This window comes from Podarcis gaigeae (genome assembly GCF_964106915.1).
Source record: "Podarcis gaigeae genome assembly, chromosome: 9".
In the NCBI taxonomy this organism is placed as follows: Eukaryota; Metazoa; Chordata; class Lepidosauria; order Squamata; family Lacertidae; genus Podarcis; species Podarcis gaigeae.
The window spans coordinates 44,435,829-44,457,748 of NC_139685.1; the positions used below are offsets into that span (position 1 = coordinate 44,435,829).

At 42.1% G+C, this 21,920-nt stretch overlaps 1 protein-coding gene and 1 long non-coding RNA gene across 4 annotated transcripts in view; one reads left to right on the top strand and one right to left on the bottom strand.

Moving 5' to 3' along the window:
- The window catches only part of IL15 (interleukin 15), a 73,489-nt gene that overhangs the window by 18,965 nt on the left and 32,604 nt on the right, over nt 1-21,920 (bottom strand). The window contains exons 1-2 of one of the 2 annotated variants that reach the window (XM_083756099.1): nt 8,874-9,031; nt 4,906-5,031 (exon numbers count right to left, since the gene is read on the bottom strand). The gene's annotated coding sequence lies outside the window, so the exon portion shown is untranslated. Of the gene's footprint in view, nt 1-4,905; nt 5,032-8,873; nt 9,032-21,920 lie in introns of those variants that run through there. The other variant, XM_083756100.1, reaches the window with a different exon arrangement.
- LOC310852537 overlaps nt 1,452-21,920 on the top strand; it is a 36,224-nt gene continuing 15,755 nt past the window's right edge. Inside the window, exons 1-2 of one of the 2 annotated variants that reach the window (XR_014568231.1) lie at nt 1,452-4,539; nt 12,200-12,243. This is a non-coding gene — a long non-coding RNA (uncharacterized lncRNA). The remainder of the gene's footprint in view (nt 4,540-12,199; nt 12,244-21,920) is intronic. The other variant, XR_014568232.1, reaches the window with a different exon arrangement.

The window sequence follows — 21,920 nt, forward strand, 5'->3', positions numbered from 1 at the left end:
TAAAAGAATAAGACAGTTTCAGCAACTGTCAGTATGCTGCTAAAAGTCATTGATGTCAATTGTACTTGGTGATTTAGTCATGCAAGTATCCAAAACAAAATACATTAACTGCTAATAGGTAGAATAATTTATCTGTCATGTAAGATGCAGTATTTGGTGACCTTTTCAGGCATTTAATTTTATCTTCAGCAAGATGAACAATGAGATGAACAGCAAAATGAACAGTGAATATTTGATATTTGTTTACTGAATATAGCACAAATTGGGATGACAGAATGCATGAAATACATAGGCTTTGTGCTTTTGGGTTCTGTACTGTGAGAGACTGAGGTGTCTTTGAGAGTTTATATCCTCTGGGCATAGGTGCCAACTCCCTGGGGCCCTGGGTGCCCAAGCACCCACAAAATTCCCTATGAAGGGGTTGGGCACCCACAAATTTTGGTGCCAGGGTCATGAACGCTGCATGGCACCCACGGCCCCGGGCACCCACAGTCATGGGGCCAAGTTGGCACTCCAGCCTTTGGGTTTGAGGCAGGTGTAGAGAAGAGATGGTTTTATGCCCCAGGTGAGAGATAAGGTAGAACACTGTATCATTTGCTGAGATGGATGGTAGGTGTATTTACTGGCAGGTCCTGTGAGATCTGGCTTTCATGTGTTGATGCCTGTGTGACCTAGAGGCATGATAAATTCTGTGTATGAACTGTTTTAGCAGGGTGTTCTATGTACAAGATGTGCCTCAGGAGACAGAGATTGGAGGAATGTTGTAGGATGGCCTATCTCAGTGATTAAGAGGAGGAGCAGGCATAGTAGAGGGAGATTCTGAAGGAGTGGTGATAGGTGCTTGTGCCTAATATCACCCACTGAGTTCCCTCTTATTTGTGGTACTTATCAGTGCTCTACCACTGCCCCCAACAATCTGCTGGTTCTGTTGCTGAATTCCATGCTGGTTCTTGACAGAACCATGGTGATTCATTATTTGATCATGAACAAATGGGCCAACCTGACGTGGCCAGATTTGACTTAGCTCGGTGCAACATCAGTCAAGGGCTAGTGGGGAGGTATTGCAGTGGTCCATAGAGGTTCACTTCCTGTATTATAAGTATTGCTGATGGGGGAAGTATCTCATATTCATTTCATATTGTGAAAAGGTTCAACTTATTCATGATATTGAGCGGAAAGCTTTCTTAATTCACTAATTAAAGCAGATGACTTTTTTTGTAAATAATTTTTATTCTTAACAAATCAAACCAAATATTGCCACATAAAAAACACACCAATACAGCCAATTATAAAGTCCGAATTAAATAATTTCAAAGGGTGACTTCCCGTGTTCTGAATTCCAAGAGCTACTGTCCTTCATTTATTTTCTGTTTTCTTCCCGCATCTCTCAATCAGTCTCTGGTATACGACTCTCCATCTTGTTTTGTTTGACAATTCCATATTTCTATAATCACGTAGGAGGCAAATTTTTATTCCATATTGTTCTCAGTCTTATTATTTGGAAACACAGTCCTCTTTCAATAGCCCCTCCTTTCTCTACCATTTCTTGCTCTGGGCTTCCATACAAGGTTGAAATTAATGACGCCATGTTGACTTTGATCTTTCACAACAAGCTGATGTTTCAAGTTCTATACCATGGGGTGTACTTGACAGTCAATAAATTATATAAAGATTGTTCCCAGTTTCTCCAAAAAATAACCACGTTCGCTCTCCAGGGCCCTGGAGAGCTAGTAGGCATCCAGAATTCACCGTCACTCTCTTTTTCAAACATATATAAAAATATTCCGTGTGAGCACATGCATTTTTTGTAAAGTACATCCCTTTTGTAGTTCAAATCATAAAGTATCTCTGGCCTCCTTCAGATAAAGGAGGTTCCTTGTTTTCCTTTTTCTTGCTGCGACACAGCTGCTACCAGCGCCATCTTTCCTCCTCAGCCCAAGCCATTTGCATATCTGACCTTATTCTGCCAATTTTAATTAGGACTCTCCACCAAGGACCGTGGTACCATATATCCAATAAATTTTACCCCTCCTGTGTTTCCTTTAGGTAATTAATTCTTTCTTGGTGAGGTTCGCCAAATCATTAAATAGCTGATATAACAAATACAAAAATACAGCAGCCACTCACCCCATTAATCAAAACACCAAGATGCGAGTCTTTTTGAAGTCTAGTAACTGTGTAGTTTAGCAGATTTTCCTTTTATCTCTTTCCGTCCAGAAAGATTTTTGTCCAAATCTTTTTAATTTTTAGAAAACAGGTATTCCCCGCTCGAGAGATTGACCCCGGAGAGTTCCCAGTTTGTGCCATACAACGCCCAGCATCCCAGCCCCTCCATCTTGTTACGAGAGGCTGATAACGGACGATCTGCGGGCGGCTAAGCTCCCCTACCCTCGGTGGGTTGACCGAGCTAATTACACTCATATTGGCCCTGGCACTACTGGGTGTCCAATCTCATGGGTGGCAGCCATTTCCCTTGGCAGGAAACAGGAAGTCTGATCTGGGAACATTTTTAACTAAAAAAGAGGTTGCATTTTTGTTTATAAAGTGCCTTAAAAGTAAGCAAGCACGGAACAGAAATACGGACAGTGTCTATTTGCATTCTAAAAAGGATGTTAAAAGCTGCAAAAAATATAAGAAGACATCTGACACAACAGGGAAACAGAAATGGAGGGGAAATCTGAACAGTCATTTAAAATCACAGGTAGCCTCTCAAATCATTTTAACTTGGAAATCAATGAATTTGAAGTTTTCTAGACATCTATAATTTTCCTGTTGTTCTTGTTCTCTTGCCAGGCTATAAATCGGATCCCAGTGCTCATACCAAAAATTATGTGACACCATTGAAGATTCTACAATGAAATAAATTCACAGTGTGCCATAAGCAAAGTGACAGGTCACATTGCAGCAAATCTGAAGATCTCTGAAATTGCAGGGTATTCTCTGTTCAAGCTTTTTAATGTTTACTGTTCTTTATTATTGAAGAAGAACCAGTGTTTTTGTTTGTTTGTTTCATATTGCTCTATTTACACTCGCATTTTGTTCTACACAAATCACGTAAAATGCCTACCAAAGACATTATCTCATTTTTCAAATTCTTAAGGATCTCATATATAGATAAAAGTCTTCAGGATGCTTACTGAGAAGCAAGCTCTACTAAATTACCGGTAATTAGACTTACTTTCAAATAAATATATTTTGAAACAGGACCCAATTAAATCTTAAGGGCTTTGGACATTTTAACCACACATTCTAATGCATGTGTATGCTTGATGTGTGCTCATATTAATTTATTATTTTAAATACAGCAATGTGCTTTTACTTTTTTATTTTAAAAAAAGTTTCTAAAGAAAATTTAGTTATCCCAATTCTCTGATTTTGCCCAGTGTACAATTTCAAATAGAGCTGTTACCAAACTCACAAGATTCCCAAGGCAAAAAAAGCCACAAGCCATAACAGGTGCATAAATCATAATAGGGCATTTTGCTTTGCCAGCAACGGAGCATTTCTTACTCTGCCAATGTCCAATAGATTAAAGCTCCCACACAAGGAACTGATTTATCTTTCTGGTTCTTTTCGCTTAAGGATCATTAATCACTAGTAGTAGTCCCCAATTTAAAAGAAAGCAAATTAAATCTAAGCTTATCAATAAAATAAAGGTAATTCTTCTTTAAAACATCTGCCAGTTAATATTCTATGGTTGTCATATTTTGTTTATATTTATATTTTCTACTTACAAGAAAACAGGTGGTTATTAATACCATGACTGTGATAGGAACATGAGAAGAAGAAAACAAAAGACATTTCATTTTGTCTCATACACCAGGCATTAGCAAGATATTTCATTTTTCTACATACCGGTACATCAGACTTTAACTTTGGCCTCAGAAATTAGCTAGAAGCAAGCAAAGCATAATTTTTGTCTCCCCATAAACTTTTTAACCCAGCTCAAGTGGGGAAGAGCGTAAACTTTCAACCTTTCTGTTACTTCTTAATGCTCCTTACTAATCACCCATAAACACTACACTGCAATGGTCAGAAAAAGCTACCAATAGGCTGCTAGCACCCAACTCCCATATCTTGTGACTTTGCCCTTTTTACTTCCCTAAAAAAGTGTACTGACCAAGTTAAAAAGCAGTTAGGAAACTAGAAACCCCGCCCCCCAAAAAAACTCTCCCAGACATTCCATCACCCCCACCATGAACAGAAAGGTAGAAAACAGCATGTTGCCATCATATGACCATAGGGATTTCTTATGCTAAATGTTGATAGCCTACTACCAATCTGTCTTGAATTAGTGCCTTACTCATCTCCCCATATCCACAGTGCTGGATGTCGGCATACAAAGGTAGTGATGAAGTGAGAAACTGACTCTCCGATTGCTTGCTTGCAGGAACAGATTTTACAGACAGTGACTGTGCACGTGTTCATTGTCATGGACCTAGAAGCGGCCCGAAAGCCATGCTCTGCGGACATGCGGGAGGGGTGGGCCGGAACACAACCCGCATGCAAACAGTGAGTCACCTGTATTGCAGTAAAGTGGTCATCTAAATCTTCTTTAACTGTTTTAAACTATTTCATCTCAACTTCAGTGAGTTTCCTTGAGAGGATTCTCTACTGATGAGGCCATGGTAATAATAATAATAATGATGATAATAAATAATAATAATAATAATAATAATAATAATAATAATTTATTTACTTATATCCTGCCCATCTATACTTAGTTTTCCTGTACCTGCTGGTCAAGGCCAGATGGCTGGGGAAACCTTTGGGATCTGCTTATCCTAAGTGGCTAGGTTTCAGGATGGTGGAAATCAAATTCTGCTGTGGGCAGAACTTGGAAGCAGACTGGGGATAGGTTGGTAATGTCTACAATCAAAGAGGATAGGGACGGACTGGACTCACCCTTGCAGATTCTTATAGGCTCTCTCAGATCCAGGCCGCTCCTGTCTTTTTTCACACAACTCTTCTTTTTTGCAGAAGTTGTGCCTTCTTCTTGCAGGCTCTCTCAGTTCCAGGGCTCTCCTCTGTCTGTTAATGTAACAACGATAATAAACCCTGACTGCAGGAACTGGGAATTCCTAGAATGCCTTGAATGGAAACCTGTGCCCTACTTTCTGTTTTGTCAGACTGTCAGAACACTATGGATCATCTCTACTCTGACACCACATAGGAATAACAGCCAAAAACCTATGTTGGGAGAGGTAAAAGAATTCTAACTTTCACCTCTAACCTCCCTAACACAACACCATCTACTGCCGCTTATACAACTAAGACCATGCTAACCAGTTGTCATAACATTTAAATTGAATTCTGTACTGGCTATTAACATTGCTAGACTGTCTGTGTGTGTGTGTGTGTGTGTGTGTGTGTGTGTGAGAAAACTGCCTTGAGATGTTTTAATAAAATGCAGTATATAAATATTTTGAATAAATAAAAACACCAGTGAAGTGGTTTGAAACTAGTGTTACCCATCATCAACATATTAAGTAAAAATTCAATTTAAGGCACCCAGACTTTTGAGTCACGTTTTCTTTAAAAAAATGGTGAAGAGCAGCAGAAATATTTGGGAGCTAGGCATTTGCCAGCAGGAGATGTACTATATAATTAAACTGTCATCCTTGTTGATAGCTTATTATCAGCAGGTAATAAGATATGTGTGTCATTACAAGTCATTGTACTGTATTTTATGCTGCAAGAGATTAGGGTACGTTTCCAGTGACAGAACAGAGTGAATGCTTAGAGATTGTTGCCATTATGGACATTATAAATCACAATCTACAATTTAATAGTTTAACAATTATCTACAGTGCCAAAACTGGAAAATTACTAGCAATGAATGGCTGCTTACCCCACTGGTAAAAAGTGAACGTTAGCGAGCTGTAGTGAAAGAAATCCCTGAGGAATGGTAGAAGTGGTTTATACTATTCTGCTCTAATTCTGTACATATAGCCACATATGCAAATGAAAATAAACTACTGGTTGTATTATAAGTACAGTTGTAAGACATTAAAGGGGAATTGACTAGAACCAATCTGTTTCTCGATAAAGAGGTTTCACACCACAACTACATGAATAAAAGGGTGTCGTCTTTACTCTCAGTCTAGGGTGAGATTCAACTAAACTTTACTCAGGGTAAACCTATTAAAAATAATGGACCTATGTTCAAGTTCATCCAAATGCACTTCTTTTTGCATAATTATTTATGCCTGCCCCACAGCTATTAAACACAAAAGAGTGCTGCTCTCCCCCAATGCCAACCCTAAACCATGTAAAGAACTCAAGATAAGAGTTAAAAGGAAAGAAAGCATTAATTTGGGAAACTTGTAAATTTGTTTTTAAATAAATAAAATGAGCATGGGTAGCCCATCCCATTTCACTGCCTGAAATGAAATGAGATGTTGTCCCCACTCCACCGAAGCCTCACTTACAGGGGTTATGTAGCAGCAGCTTCTGGTAAGATCTCATAGAAGTCTCATGAGATCTCACAAGAATTCTGCAAGTTCTCACCAGAAGCTGCCACCACGCAACCCTGGCAGCAGCCCATAGGGGTGTCATCCCGTGAGATTCTGTCACCTGAAGCAGATGCTTCAGTCTGCCTCACGTGTGAGCCGGCCCTTAACATGAGCACCAGTAATTGTACATACCTAATTATTAAAGTGGGCAATGCCCCATCTGTCCTAATGGACCAGCCTCCATCGAACAAGCTTATCTGGAAGCATCCATTTTGATTTCCCTCATGCAGCTGTTAAAAATTTACATTGGCTAATGGTCAAAATAGATTGCTGTGGTTACACAAAGACAGAAAGAGGTAAACAAAAGTAATGCTTTACCATCTGTTAAGATGGGTGGGGTTACACCTTCATGGTGTACTCTAGGAGTTTGTTCCTACAACACTTTGTTCTGTGTACACACCAAGCCTTTCTGAGCCATACATATATCATCACTTAAATGGAGAAACATATCATGACATAAAAAAGTTCATGTATGTATGTTGGGGGGGGGGGCTGTGGTCCTCCAAAGGTGCTAAAAATACAACTCCCATCTCTGCTGACCATTAGCCATGCTGGCTGAGGGCTGATGGGAATTGTAGTTCAATAACATTTAACCACCTCATATGTAAATCAGTTGATCATGATCATAACTTCTATAACGGGAGCAGCAGTCCCCCCCCACCATGGCTGCTATCAAGAATATGCTGATGGAAACAGGCACCTGCTAATATTACAGATAAGTAGGCCTTGTTGCATGTGAAATTGTCTACTGCATTTATATACCATTTCAAGGTGGATTACAACTTAAAATACCAGCAATGAAAACACACAATGATGTAGTAGTAAATTTAGAAGTGCTTGAGCTCAGCACAACAGTCCGCTTGGCCATACACCTATGGCCACACCCAAATGAAGACTATGCAAGAAAAAATGGACTTTCAAATGTTTTACGTTACCTAAATTCACTGGGCCCTGTCACAACCCCACTATATCCGGAGTGCAAGTGATTGAGAAGGAGAGGTGGCTGCTCCTTCTGTGGCCAGCCCTCTGCTACAGTGCACTGCCCACAAAGAGCAAACAGACATGAGAGGGCCACTTGTGCTTAACAGCTAGCACACAGGCCCAGGTAGGGTGGACAAGAGAGCCACCGTCTTCTTCTGCTTATACACTACCCACCCAGTCCCCTTGCCCCTGCAAAGCAGCAAAGCTCAGAAGAGGATGCACTTCTAGCAGAGGTGTACCGTGGAGTTGGTGAAACTGCTTCCCCAAAAATCAGCTTTCAGACTTTGGAATGTATGGTATTTATGTGTATGATGACATGCTGCTTCTGCTGCGGGGACATGAAAGGGCACAAAAGAGTGTGAATTTTTCTGGCCTTCCTTCTCGCCTTGCCCTCACTCCAGATGCTTTTGAGTATTTGGGTCATGTAAAATGTAATTTCTAATGTGGCTATTGCAATAAAGTGATGAGGGGGCAACAATGCAGCTCTTTGCCAAGAGTGCAAGGGACCCTAGGTACACCTCTGACTACTAGAGGTGGAGAAGTCACTGGCTGGGGCAGGCAATGGGATGGGAAAACAGGCTATTTACCTTTTGCCTTTGACTGCCTTTCCTCACCACAAGTTCCAGCTGCTTCAAGCTAAATGTGACTTAGCCGGCATTACCATTAGGTACTGCCGCCTCCCACCATTATATTACCTTCAGTGCTGACTGACTGTTTTAAAGTACAGAGAAAAACGGGCGGGAGAAAGAATGGAACAGGGTCCAGGAAGAATGGGATGGAAGGGAGTGTGCTGGAAGAGGGTATGCATGGATGGCTGGCTGGCTGGCACACACCCATAGTTACTTGTAACTTTCGCTTGTAAATATGAAAGGCAGAATATTCATGGGGTTAAATAGCCTTACAGGAAAGGGGGGAAGTTATGGGGAGTCTAACTTAAACAAACCCAGCTTCAGAAGCCTGTTGCGGAGTTAATAAATGCAAGAGACGAAAGGCAGAACCATCTTTCGCTGCGCGTCAGGGGCGAGTGAGAGACGAGGCAGCGAGACCAGCAGGGAGGTCCGAAAACGACGTCGTCCCTCCAAGCGCGAGAATATGAAAAAGGCGCCTGGGCTGCTGAGCAGAGACGTTCCTGGGTTCATGTGTGTTCATTTTCGCCTCAGGTGATAGGCGCCCTCCTCTCCGCCGCCCGTTTTTTACTTTCGCTCGCGTCAAAATAAAGGCACGCCACCGGGGTCAAGCGGGGCATTTGCGGCTAGTGACGCCGCGGCTCGGTCCGTTTCCTCCCCGCCCTGCGGAGCGCCTGGGTCTGGAAAGCCGAGGAAACTCCGGCGGGGCAAATGGCAGGAGGCAAGAGAGGAGGGGGAGCGAAGCGGGTACCTGAGAACAGCTGGCGCGCCCAAGGGTCCCGACCTCTGGAAGTCCCACGAAGCGCGTGTCCCCGAGGCGCGCGGGCCGTTCAGCGCTGCATATAAAGGGGAAGGAAAGGGAGGGCAGGGCAGGACCGGGCGGCAGTCCCTCCTTCCCTCCGCAGCGGCTCCCTCTCCACACGCCAGGCGAGTCCCCGCAAGGGGAGGGGAAAGTTTATGTCTCCGGAGAGCCAAGAGGGCCGTTCTGTGGAGAGGCAGGGGCAGAGAAGCCCTCGCGTCACGCGGGAGTCCCCGAGCGCGCAATGTTTGGCGTGGTCCTGGAGCGCGGCTGAGGAGAAGCGGCTCTCTCCTGCCGTCTCTCACACACAAATAAACACACGTACTGTACAGTAGAGACGGGCGTTCTGGCGCTGTGCTGAAACGAGCGGGCTTATCGCCTTTCTGGTGACACGACGACACTACTCACGTTGCGTGAGAGAAGACGGTTCCGAAAGGGCGCGGGGCGGAGCTACTCTTGACGCCACAATAAGTCTAAAGTGCCCGCAAGACTTTTTATTTTTCTTTCTCGCCTTTGTGTCCCTACAGGAAAAAGAGGGTTCTTGTGACACAGCTAACCCGCCGTGATTTGCCTCCTGCTTCGCTCATAGACGCACCTATAGCACTTTAAAAAGTGATGCTGCCACAGTCTTCAAGGCAAGTGTAGTAAACGTGGTGCCCGTGAGATGTGTGATCAGCCCCAGAGAGAATAACCAACCGCCGGGGATTATGGGAATTGTAAGCCTTCAACATCTGGAGGGCACCAGGTGAGCTACCAGTGCTTCAGGCAGACAGGATATTGTTGTCTTGTTAGCAAATGCAGCAGAAGAAACCCCTGCAATGAACAGACCGGCAGCTGGGGAAAGTACTTTTGAGGTTATGCCACAGTCAACCCGTAATGCTGGTGGTCAACAAAGGAGGTTTAAAGACTGTCTGAAGGCAAATCTAAAAAAATGTAGTATAAACATTGACTACTGGGAAACACTGGCCTGCAAGCCTTTACCAAAGGTGTCATGGGCTTTGAAGACACTTGAACTCAGGATGCAAGGGAGAAATGTGCTAGGAGGAAGGCATGCTTGGCAAATCCACACTGTGATCAGCTCCTGCCCAGAAACCGATGTCCCCACTGTGGAAGGACGTGGACTCATTGTTAAAACCGTGTTTAGGGAAGACAATCTTACTCCGCTACGTGTGATTGCCGAAGAAGAAGTCAATCTCTTGGTGCACACTATACTTAAACAGACATCTGAAGCACTTTCTTTCCCCCATAGGATTATGGGCACTTTAGATTGCTGGGGTCTGCAATTCTGTGAGGGGTAAACTACAGTGCCCAGAATTTTTTGTGCTTTAAAAGTACACTGGTACCTCGGGTTAAGTACTTAATTCATTCTGGAGGTCTGTTCTTAACCTGAAACTGTTCTTAACCTGAAGCACCACTTTAGCTAATGGGGCCTCCCGCTGCTGCTGCTGCTGCTGCTGCTGCTGCACCACCGCACGATTTCTGTTCTCACCCTGAAGCAAAGTTCTTAACCCGAGGTACTAGTTCTGGGTTAGCGGAGTCTGTAACCTGAAGCGTATGTAACCTGTAGCGTATGTAACCCGAGGTACCACTGTATACAGTTGGTGCCATAAGACTATTTGAGTCAATGTAGCAAGAGTTCCTGAAACAAGACGGACACACAGACCAACCACACTTTCGCTCGCCCCATGATTTTAAGTGAATTTCAAGTCATAGGTCCGATAATGTTTTGCTTTGCTTTGCTTTGTTTTTGTCCCAGGGTTTTCTCTGGGAAAATCTGCTGTTTATCACTGAATCAGAACAAAGTCAATCAAGTTTTCAATGGAATGCCATTAGTTCCAATTCAATAGTATACAGTGAGTTTTCCTGGGGAAAGTGGCAGGACAGGAAAAAACACCTCTTGGCTCTGTGACTTGACTCACTTGAAATTATAGGACAAATGGCAGTGTGGGTGAGCCCATAGCTAGCCCTCTGGCATGTCTCCTGATACATTGGCTCACACACAGTTTTTTAAAAGGGGGTTGTTTTGTCAAACCACAAAACACTTAGAAATGTTTTCTTTGTAAACCATTTGTGCTTCACTGTGTATGTGTGTGTGCTTTAGAAAAAAAAACAGTGTTTCATAACAGAGCTTGCCAATGTTTGTCTGCCTTGAAACTCATTTCCCTCTTCCTGGGTCATGTTTTATTGGTCAGCTGCTTCGGCTTGCCCTGTGAAATGTTTACAACTTTTAGCTGCTTATTTAGACATATTTAAACAGTTCACTCCACTTCTGTTTTCTTTTATTGAACTGGATACTGTTTCTATTTCTTCTTTAAAAAATTCAGTAACTTAAACATACACTTTTGTGGGACTAGCAGTTAATATGGAATAAACACTACTATGGCACACCTAGATTAGAATTCCCATTTCATCAGTAAGCATGCACTAAAAAAATAGACAATATTGTTTCTTTAACCATTCTGATCTTTAGTAAAATTCATCGCAGAAAGGAGAACCTCACCTTTTGACTAAGTTGGCAAAACTAGGGAAATGCAGAGGACACTTAGAATGAGCCAACCAACCAGCATTCATTAATGCTTTGTTCTAATCATGAGACAAACTGTGTGCACACATCCCAGCAGGTTGCTGATTCCATAAGAAAGACCTAGACCATCAATTCTGGTCATGTGCTCACCCACTTACCTTGGGATTGTCTATAGAATGCATATCTCTCCTGTTTTATTTGTTGCATTACTCCATTAGTGCATCAAGCAGTGGTGTGCAATGGGGAACAGTCATGCAATGGGGAATTGTCCAGCTGCAAATCCTGTACAAATGCTGAATGATGATGGAAGTGGTTCAGGCTCTCAAATCTTCTCTTTAGGTCTAGTATGAAAGCTAATGTATCCGCTCAGTTTGATAAGACTGAGTCAGTTGTGGAAAGTCAACAGGCTGACTGTTTAAGCTTTTCATGATGATTTGTAATATTATTGAAAATGTTATATTTTTCTCCTCACTAAGGGAAATGGCTAAACAATTTGATTCTGATTTATATGTCATATGTAAGAGGACCAGCCCAGTCAAAACTATGCACTTGGACCTAATGAGAAAAATGAAGGTCACAATTTTTTTGAGGCTGCAATTTACCCTGGGTTTATAGCATTTTATAGTTTGTACAAAAATAATGAAGATGTCTAATTTTGAGCATTGAGGTTCTAATGTCATCAAGGTTATTAATTCAATATTAGCTTTCCAATAAACAAACTTTTGTGTTCACTACCATGTCTCTTTTTTTACAGCCAACAGGCTGCAATGTGCTATACTGAAGCAGCTGTGGAAAGAGGTATGACCTGGGATTTTTAATGAATGGGCTATTTGACTATACTGAGATAGATCACAGCAGCCAAAGGACAAGGAATCAAAACAAAAGATGGGGAAATGAAAAACCAATTGATAAAACTCAATTTTGTCAAGAGTAAGAAGGAATACCTCAAGTGTCATTGACTGACTGTAACTGGAAAAAAGCAAACTAACCTTTTGAGGTTAGCATTTATGAGGTTAAAATGCATTTGCTCTTTAATTTTATAACAAGATGATGCATAAACAGTTGCTAGAAGTATTCAGAAGTAATGCAGGTGTCAGATAATATCATGTTAAGGCATGCCTGCAGTGCCACCTGCAATCCCCCTGCATTAAATTCACATTCATTTTCTTAATGACACAAAACTGTGCTTCCTAATTAAACTGGGGACACTTAATAGCCATCAAAACACTACTTACCATAGCAAGGTGTTTATTTATTGCATAAATTATTCTGATGCTCTCACCATCTACAAAAAAACCCTCTTCTAATATATGCAAGTCTCATTTCTTGTGGGCACAGGCTATTTGGCAAGATATAGACAATTACCATCACTAATGAGCAACTAAATTACAATTTAGTAATTTAAGTGCAATGGCAAACAAACTCAATAGTTTACAAGAAGCGAGCACTAACCTGAATTAAATGCTAACCTGAATTTACCAACCAACATAATTGTTAAATAAAATGTGGTCATATTATATTAGAAGAGAAAATGAAGTCAGTGTCACCCAATTTGCAACAATTTAAGGCTAGTTTGCAAAGTGGATGCACATTTAAGAAATTGATTTTGTTGTTATGTTTATCTCAAGGGAGTGCTTGCATTTCTACCATGGTCAATATCAGCTTTTATCAGAGAACTAAGCTCAAAGGACACTAGGCCAAAAATAGACACACCTTTCTTCTCTTCCACACCCAGGGCCCAAGAGAAGGGAGTGCAGGGGATATAACATACCCCTGCCTAGAGTCAAAAGGGGAGCCAGAAATTTCCTAGGACCTATATTGCATGAAGACTAGCATTTACATTTTGTGTAAGCCTACATAAAACACCATATTGCTTCTTTCCCCCATCTACTTCCTCTTCTGGGTGTTGGCACTGGCAGTTGCCCACCTACAAGCAGAGGAGGGCAAAGCAGTTCATTGCCACCGTTATTATCTCATGAACAGATGAATAACAGACTACAGCTAGTAAAATTATCTTTTCCATACAACTCTCCTAAGCAGGAAATAGTTAATATTTGCACTGATTCAAAGTAACCAGAAAGTTGACCTACCTTTCTTTTTATTAATACTAATGTCTTCCAGTGATCTGATTTGCATTGCAGTATAAAAAGGATGATTAATGGAGAAAGGAAGGGTACCAAAAGACACTTTGTACCCTATGATGAAATTTCTCTCAGAGGCCCTCTCCAGACAGGAGAAAAACTGCAGATGTTGTAATAAAAAAGGAGTGGCAGAAGAACCACTGCTCAGTCCTGAATGGTTCTCAACTCCTTGCCCTCCCGCTTTTGGCAATAATCATCATGTTCTAACTAGTGCCAAGTCTCAGCAATGTTTCTCCATAAAGACGACCAAATTGTTTTATTAAATAGAGGAGAGGAGAGGCAAGGGGTGACATAACTGAGCTTCTGGTGCTCAGAGTGCATTTCCCCACCGGGGAGCCGTGGAAAGAATGTAGTTGGTCAAGGGAGCCACGGACTTACAAAGGTTGAAAACCTCTGGTCTACACAAAAAGGGAGAATATCATCTTTGAGTGTAGCACAGATATTAAGAAGCTTATTAAGAATAAGAAGCAAGACCATGACCACAGAAAAAATGAGTAGCTGTGAAGTAAATATGATGTGGTTGCATTAAAAAAAGAAATAAATGATGCAAAATTAGGCAACTGTTAATTAATCTTTTTTCATTGCAAACAAAGGTGATAGGGAGATATTCAAAATCAGATGTTAAAACTTTTCAGTGTGGATATAATGCTATAGAGGGTATCTGTCAGATTACCTGATAAAGGAAAAATGAAACAGAAAATTGGAAACACTTGCTGTTTTAAAAGAAATCTCTATAAATTAAAGGAAGGAAGAGTGTATGAGCAATTTTGCTGATGGTTTTCTTGGCCTAACATGCAGTATGCTGTGGAAAAAATGGATTTTGGCTTAATCAACACACAGCTGTATGAAGACTCGACAGAGACAATATTTTATTCGAGAATCAATGGAGAGACTGTGTACTCTCCCCCACCCTATAATCTAGATATGTTTTGCCCTGAAAAGCACTTCTGGGGAAACTGATTTCATTTCAAAAAGAAAAGCACATTGGAGATGGATTCTGCATTACCCCACACAGTGATTGTTCAAAAACAGATGTAGGTAGTCTTGGCAATGGGAGTATTGTGGGGAGTATGTTGTGAGTATGCAATGATCATAACCACTCCACCTTACTTCATTCACCAGGGCATGTGCAGGGTGGGGAAGCATGGATAACCTACTCGGGGGAAGGCTTTTCAAATGTGTGTCCAGTAACCACACACAGCCTTGTGGAAGAATCAATAGAGCATGAAAGCAGCATGCTGAATGAGCACACACCATTCCAGATTGAGAAAAAAAAATACATTTTTTATTACAAACATGTTAGTGTGTATGCAGCCTTAGCGAAGCTGTAATCAGTACAGATAAGAGATATTCAGGAATTTGCTTTCCTTTCTTGCTAGCTGGTAAAATGGGGACTTTAGCACTGATATGAAAAGGATAAATATTCCACCATTCTCCTGTCACGGCTAAAATGGCCGCTGTTTCTTTAATGCGAATAAAGCTGGGTCAGCATGACTCAGTGGCCTGCAGCAGGTTGTATATATAAGTGAGAAATGTTAGTTTGTGCTGAGGCTGGAGGTTGGGTGGGTTAGTTGGTGCTGGTGTGTATAGTTATTCAGTTGTGTTTTGCACAAAGACTTTTAAGAATAAAACTCTGCAAGGATATTCTTCTGGACTCTTTTATGATGACAAGGGTCAGAGGACCAGGCTGAGGAGACAAAGGGAGGTCAGAACCCTTTCCTTCTTTTTTTTGCTTTTTACAAACACTGATATCTCCTTTCTATTGAAGTTAGTTTAATGTTACTACATTTATATCCCTGTTCCCCCCCCCAAAAAATTAATCCTAGTCATAGCTGTCAACTTTCAGATTTGAAAATAAGGGATCAGCAGCCTCGAAAATAAGGGATCAGCAGCCTTACCTGTCCTGGGGACAGCCTATGGGATATCTAAGAATCCGGGAAGCAGCGGGAAACGGCGCTGGAATAAGGGAATTTCCCGCCAAAAAAGGGAAGGTTGACAGCTATGATCCTAGTCCAACTATACTGAGTCATAGTGCCCAATCCCACTGGAAGAAATGGTGCTTCAGGTAGTTGTGACTAACTTCTTCCACTGCTTCATTGGGGCTTTTATGCTAATTGATAAAACCAAGTATCTGTATTTTTACCTCATTTGTCAGTTTTGTCCATAAGGCCTACTAAGCCTTCTGAAGCTTTACATGGCATGTGTGCCTTTTCCCAGCAGCTGCTATTCTTACAGTGTAAGGAGATGAAAGCTCTTTTAAGGCTAGATTATTAAAATGAGGAAAACTAATAATTAAATATGCAAAGCCATTGGCTTGGGGTTATCAAGATGACACTGTGTGTTTGTGAAGGGGTACTGGAACCCCGAGCACCATGCAAGGGTAAGAACATCAGGGAAGGTTAAGAGCAGATGACAAACCCTCCAAGTGTCCCTATTTTCCAGGGATGTCCCTGATTTAGAGAAGGCATTCCATTTTCTTATTTGATCCTGAAATGTCCTGCTTTTCCTTAAGACATCCCTATTTTCACTGGAGAAACTTCGGAGGGTATGGAGTTATTCAACTCCTGAGCCGTCAGAAGGCCATCCTGTATAGGGAAGGGTTTTTTTTTAATGATTAATGTTTTAGTGTTTTTTTATATATGTTGGAAGCTGCCTGGAGAGTCTGAAGCAATCCAGAAAGATGTGTGGGGTATAAATAGTAAAATTATCATTATGGAATGGGAAGTCCCTTTCTTCATTGGAAAAATGTTGGAGGGTATAAGATGATCCCTGTTGTTATCAGGGCCAGTTTGTAGATATGCAGGTTATATCTTTTAAGCTTTAGAAAGATTTGCATTCAAAAGCCATGATCAATTTAAATGGTTTTTACTGGACCTTTGACACCAATCACTAGGAACCCAAGAGAAATCATGTGGCTTTCCTGGAAAAAAGTAAGAACATTATTGCAAAGTCAAACAGAGACATGAAAAGGAATAGAAGTGGATTATTTCAAAGTCGGAGAAAGTTTATGCTTTAAAAGTGTTCTGACTTTAAGGGTTTTGTTTTTTTAAATTCAAGCATTGAAACATGTCGTAGCTGATTAATAGCTGCTGGACATCTTAACTAGACACAGACAAATTGCCAAGGGAATCATGGTACATGAACTAGCTTTTTCACTGGGCTATTGACTTGCATTCCTCACCAATCAGAAAGTAAGCTGCTCTCTTTCATTGACTGCACTCGTTAGTTCCTTTCTAAAGGGAGCTTTAGTTTTTGTAATCCTTATGCCACGAAACTTCACAGATAACCTGCTATTGATTTAGTAATAGGTCAGAGGAAAAATCAGCCAGGCTATCTGGTCCTAGCCGGTGTCAGGCTATTTCCAGTAGGTACAGATCTGAAGATTCTTGAAACTGTTTTTGCAAATGCACCTCTGTAATTATTCAAATCGTGAAGCATCAGATCCATAGCCCATCATCAGCTGGCTTTAAATTAATCAAACAAACAAACAGGTATATTCTTGGAAAATGTACGTGCCTGCATGTTGGGATTTTGCCCTTGGAAGTTTCAGCCAGCTTTCTACATCTCAGAAGCTTTTTCTATGTGCTAGAACAGTGGCAACGTGCCAGGCAGAGATTAATTTCCCCCAAAATTAGAGCCAACCGTGCACCATCTGTTACCTGCTAGGAGACCCTGGAAAACTAATCAGACCCAAACCTACTTAGGGCAGGGCAATTTCTGTCTTTTCTTTCTTTCTTTTAAAAAAGATTTTTGGTTATGCATGTAAGTAGGCTCGATTTCTTTCAGCAGAGATATTTGCTGCTCACACATACGGAACACTTGTTAAGTGGCAGCTCTTAAGAGACTTTTAACAGAGCTGTAAAACAGTGCTGCAGAATGATTAGTCGAGCAGCTTATTAGAGCTATTGGGTATTACATGAGGAAAACAAGTGATTTCTCACATGGGTTTATGTGAAGGAAGTCACCACCAGCTGGCAATCCCCTGTAGCTTGAACCCACGATTGCACACACATTTTAAAATCCCCCTGAGTCTGTTGTGACTATCATGGAAATGTAATGGTGCGAGCCCTTGTCCCACTCCAGCTCTGACATTACCTTTAAAAAATACTTCTTAGGCAAGTTGTACTATAACATTAGAATGGCCAATTTACCTGAGCACACAACTAATATATGGCAATTATCACGTAATTTGCTCTAAGTGAGAGGGTGAAAGAGCAGAAGATTTTATTACTCCTGCTCAGTTGCAGTCCAGTATTATCAGCTGATAAAATGCACCATAATGTGAGGAGATTTTTGTAATGGCTCTAATGATATGATAACCTTAACTGGTTCTTCATGTACGTTTCAAATTTCATTGCTAATAACAATCTTAATATGCTATTCATTAGCCCATTAATTACATCATCATTTAACACACAGACCACTTCCAATTAGCTTTAATGACATCAGAGCTATTTTTCCATGCTGGCATTTAAAAAAAAAAAATAAAGAAAGAAAAAATGTGCACTGTGCTTTCCCACTTGAACCGCCTGCTGTTCTGTCTTAATTAAGTTTTGTAACAGCAGTCATAGTTTATAGGGGACTTTTTAACCTCATTTGATTTCAGACCATTTGTACTGTCTTGAAGTAGGCATTGAAAATGTCCGAGTTAATCCAATTACTTCAAAAGGCAGGCAATCTCATTTAATTTATATAATTTTAGGGAAAGGCAACACTCCCACAAACGGCCAGAACTATTTTATCTGCACCAATATGTAAAAGAAAAATACCTCAAAACCCTGAAAAGATGGAAGAAAAGAAACAAACATTCATGATGCAGATGACTGGAGAGGATGGACAGGCCTCCATGGGGTTTAATCTGGCACTGCTTCCATGCGTACCAGAACGTGTGGAGGCTTTAGCACATGGGTAGGCAAACTAAGGTCCGCGGGCCGGATCAGGCCCAATTGCCTTCTGGATCCGGTCCACAGACGGTCTGGGAATCACTGCATGGATCGCCAGCACACGTGTTCTTTCCCTCTCCCTCCCTGTCCCTCACATGGTGCTGGCGCCGCCTCCTCCCTCCCTCCATCCTCCTGGCTTCTCCCCGACCTGCCTAGAGGAGGAAGGGGCTGGGCTTTGTTGGTGCTAGCAGCAGCAGCGCTCGAGCAGCCGCCATTTTAAGCAGCCCGTCTTCGGAGCCCTTTTGCATGCCGCTCATCGTCCTTCCGCTGCTGCTGCCAGTCCATGCCGCTCACAAGACACAGGTAAGCAGCCACCAGGGCTCGTGGTGCTCTTGCATCATTCCCGCCCCCAATATAGTTGTCCCCCCCAAGGTCTGAGGGACAGTGGACCGGCCCCCTGCTGGAAAGCTTTGCTGACCCCTGCTTTAGCATATGCAGCTGTGTGCACAAAGTCTCCCTCCATGCTGCTGTATATATAAATGGGGGGGGGGGATTTGCTTCTTGGCATGCATGATGTGAGGAGTGGGACTGCTTGGAACAGCCCCACTCCATACTTGTGTGTTGGGCTTGTTTTCCTACTCATATTGAAATACTGCCCCCTCAATGAGGCCAAACTTAGATTCACAAAATGTTTAGGGGTATGCGTACCCCTGCGTACCCCCAGCAAAAAAAGCACTGAATACGACTTTAGATAATTCAGGATCAGAGACGAATCCAGGAGTACGTAATGACGTCATGTTGCTAAAGCTCTATTTCACTGTAACAACTGAATCAGGAGAAGCCAGTCCCTGTGCTCAGTACTAAACTGCAAGGGGGCCAACAGACCGAGTCTGGATCCTGGCAAGATAGAGGCACTGTGAGCCAATTGTCTGCTTTGGATGGGGTCCTACCACTGAGCCTCTTGGGCTTGCCGACTAGAAGGTCAGCGGTTCGAATCCCCATGACGGAGTGAGCTACTGTTGCTCTGTCCCAGCTCCTGACAACCTAGCAGTTCAAAAGCACGCCAGTGCAAGTAGATAAATAGGGACTGCTGTGGCGGGAAGGTAAATGGCATTTCCATGCACTCTGGTTTCGTCACGGTGTTCCATTGCACCAGAAGCGTTTTAGTCATGCTGGCCACATGACCCAGAAAGCTGTTTGTGGACAAACACCACCTCCCTTAGCCTGAAAACAAGAAGAGCACTGCACCCCATAGTCACCTTTGACTGGACTTAACCATCCAGGGATCCTTTACCTTTTTACCTTTCTCTCTTTGAAGGAACAGGTTTGTAGCCTGGGGTTGCTTAGAGATTCACCTCTGAAACGGAAGACGCAGGTGGCCTCAGTGTTTTGTCTGGTAAGACAGCTATAGCTGTTTCTGAACCAGGATAGCCTGGCTGCTGTTGCCATGTGCTGGTAACCTCCAAGTTGGGTTACTGTGATGCTTGATTGCTCCATGGCGCAGACGATTAGCACCATGCTACACTGTTGGTGGAGAAGGGACGCAGGTGGCGCTGTGGGTTAAACCACAGAACCTAGGACTTGCCAATCAAAAGGTCGGTGGTTCAAATCCCTGCGACGGGGTGAGCTCCCATTGCTCAGTCTCTGCTCCTGCCAATCTAGCAGTTCGAAAGCATGTCAAAGTGCAAGTAGATAAATAGGTACCGCTCCGGCGGGAAGGTAAACGGCGTTTCCGTGCACTGCTCTGGTTCGCCAGAAGCGGCTTAGTCATGCTGGCCACATGACCCGGAAGCTGTACTCTGGCTCCCTCGGCCAATAAACCGAGATGAGCACCGCAACCCCAGAGTTGGTCACGACTGGACCTAATGGTCAGTGGTCCCTTTCCCTTTACTTTACACTGTTGGTGAAAGAATTGCATTAGCTTTCATGCTAAGTTCAAGGGGTTGGTTCTGGAGCACAATTCACCCCTTAAAAACTCAAGGAATCACTCTTGTCAGGAGCTCCATTATACAGGAATCAGACCTTTAGTATGGTGGCACCTACCGTCTAGAATGACCTCCCATTATGCACTGGACAGAGACTATCTTTGTTGCATTTTAAATGCCTATTAAGACGTTCCTTTTTCGACAGCCTCGTCAGTGGAGTTCTTTATCCTAAACTGTATCTTCATTGGCTTTGACATTGTTTTAAAATATAGAATTGCTTTCAGTTCTTTGTTTACAGCATATGGAATTGTTTTTAATGTCAATTTTTAAATTATGAGATACTTTGTGGGAAGTGATTCACAAATGGAACCCAGTCAGTAAACAGTAACCTTAGATAAACCATCAGAAATACATTTCAGTCTCCAGTAGCAATGCAGTAGCAATACCTACACATGTAATGGTAAAAATGCCAAGTTTTAACTTGTCTGAGATAATATTGCCGGCCTTTCCCAGCCTTACATTTTCTCTGTGTTTGACTGGCAGCCATAAGCAATCTAGGCACAACATAAACTACTTGTTAGCATTTGCCCTGATAGACAAAATAACAAAGTCGTAAAGTCTCATGGCATAGGGGGGAAATGCCTTTTCTGCTATGTGTGTTGTTGTTCCATTAGAAAAATGTAAAAGTTAGCTATTAGAACCAATGATCAAGACCAGCTGGCACATTAACTTAGGTGAAACAATGAGCAGCTTATGCTGAACAAAAAGATCGTATGAACTTTGGCTGACATACTCGATGGTACGGAAAGGCTTTACTGTACTATGCTACAGTAAGTTATGCACCACCATAGGTGTGGCACACCCTAATTTTATTTTATTTTTTAAATGGGGATCATGGCAAGCACAAGAGAGTTCAGCATGGCATCTCTGCCCTCTCAGCTGCTCTGCTCGCCACCTTTTGCTCACACTGGCGAGCAATGCCTCACTCTCTAGGTCAGGGAAATGAAGGAACCTTAACCTGTTTTGCTTAATTTGGGTGAGCTAATGGTTAAAGTTGATGATCATGAAAACTGATGGTATCTTTGTATATGCCTGGTTATTACTATAGCAAAATTTGGTACAGTATTTGGTTTCACAGGTTTTTTTTTTAATTTTGCATATATTAAGTGAAGTTTAGTTGTGAATTAAGAAAACAACAACTTTTGTTGTTAGTTTCTTTTGTCTGATGAATAAAAATGTCCTTTATGTTTGAGTATGGGTATGTATTCCATAAACGCTCACCCTTTTGAAAAAAATCACTGGGTGCACCCCCAATGAAATGTGCTGTGCACACCTATATGCACCACTGAAAGCTGTAGGTTTGGCTCTTGCAGAAACTGAACTCCTCCTCTTACAGTTCAAGGCATGTGCCTCAAAGATTTCTCATTATAAAGAAATGCACTTATCCTTTCCTCCGCACTTTCTAGGCACTGTCTATGCTTTCAAGTTCCATGTCTGAGTGCTCTTTCTCTCCTCTGGCGCTTTCT